This window comes from Chinchilla lanigera, unplaced genomic scaffold, assembly GCF_000276665.1.
Source record: "Chinchilla lanigera isolate Chin_1 unplaced genomic scaffold, ChiLan1.0 scaffold00002, whole genome shotgun sequence".
Classification (NCBI taxonomy): domain Eukaryota; kingdom Metazoa; phylum Chordata; class Mammalia; order Rodentia; family Chinchillidae; genus Chinchilla; species Chinchilla lanigera.
The window spans coordinates 45,749,870-45,751,273 of NW_004955403.1; the positions used below are offsets into that span (position 1 = coordinate 45,749,870).

Genomic DNA, 1,404 nt, shown 5'->3' on the forward strand with positions numbered 1-1,404 from the left:
AAGGATGTAGTGACTTTGTTTGTGTCTCTTAATCAGTCTTGGCTTGAAATCCACTTTGTCAGCAAATAGAATAGCTATCCCTGCTTTTTTCTAGGTTCCTGTTACATGTAATATTGTTTTCCATCCTTTGACTTTCAGTCTATGAATTTCTTTTGGAATTAAATGTGTTCTTGTATGCAGCATATTGTTGGATCTTGCTTCTTGATGCATTCTGCCAGTGTGTTTGATTGGTGAATTGAGACCATTAAAATTGATAGTTATAATTGATATGTATTGATTTATCCTTCATGTTACTTTCCTGTTGTTGGCTCCCTTTTTTCCACCTCTGTTTAATTGTTTCCCTTGCTAATGGATTCATTCTGTTGGTGTTCATGGAGTTGTGTTATCTCTTTCTACAATGTCCTTCAGAATATTTTAGAGTGCTGGTTTGGTGTTCATGAGTTTCCTCAGGTGTTCTTTGTCATGGAGTTATTTTATTTCTCCATCAATTTTGAAAGATAGTTTTGTGGGGTACATCAATTTGGGTTGGAGGTTGTTTTCTTTTAGGGCATGAAATACTTCAGTCCAAGCTCTCCTTAACTTGAGGATTTATATTGAGAAGTCAGCTGTAATTCTAATGGGCTTTCCTTTATAGGTGATTTGTTTCTTCTGTCTTCACAGCTTTTAATATTATGTTCTTGTGTTAAATTTCTGCAAGCTTGACTATTTGTATGCTTTGCTGTAGATTTTTGTTATCATGGCTAATTGTATATGTCTTACTTACCTGTATGTCACATTCTTTTTTCCTACCAAGGAAGTTTTCTGCCATGATGTCTGTGAACAGGTTTTTTATATCATTCATTCTATCTCCTGCTTTTTCATGGACTCCAATCAATCTTATGTTATTCTTCTTTGCATCATCTAGCATCTGCTGGATTCATTTCTTGTGGGTCCTTGCTATTTTTAAGAAATCTTTCTTTTCCTGATCACTAACCACAAGCCTGTATTCTATATCTGATATTCTGTCCTCACATTGGTGTATTCTACTGCGGATACTTTCAGTGGAATTTCTACTCCTGGATATCCTGCTGAATCTGTTTTATAGATTTCATTTTTTTCTTATATTGGGCATTTATAGTTTCCATCTTTTTCTTAAGCTCCTCTAACATTTTTTTATCTGTATCTGCTCTAGAGTCACTGAGCATGTCTTTCATTATAGTCACCATCACTGTACTTTTCTGAGAAATTATTTCTGATTTGATTCTTCTAGAGCCTTGTTCATCTGCTTTGTTCTTATCACTTTAGAGTTCAGGTGGGTAGCTTTAGCAGTGTCCCACGTTACTGCCCCCTGAGTTTGCCTTTGGTGAACTGGAAGTCTGGGGTTGCACCTTATTTAAGTGTCTTCTTGTTTTCTTTCTTTTTTTT

The 1,404-nt window shown here is 35.3% G+C and overlaps 1 protein-coding gene across 2 annotated transcripts in view; it reads left to right on the forward strand.

Moving 5' to 3' along the window:
• Piwil2 (piwi-like RNA-mediated gene silencing 2) overlaps positions 1–1,404 on the forward strand; it is an 81,805-nt gene that overhangs the window by 12,196 nt on the left and 68,205 nt on the right. The gene's annotated exons all lie outside the window — the stretch shown is intronic.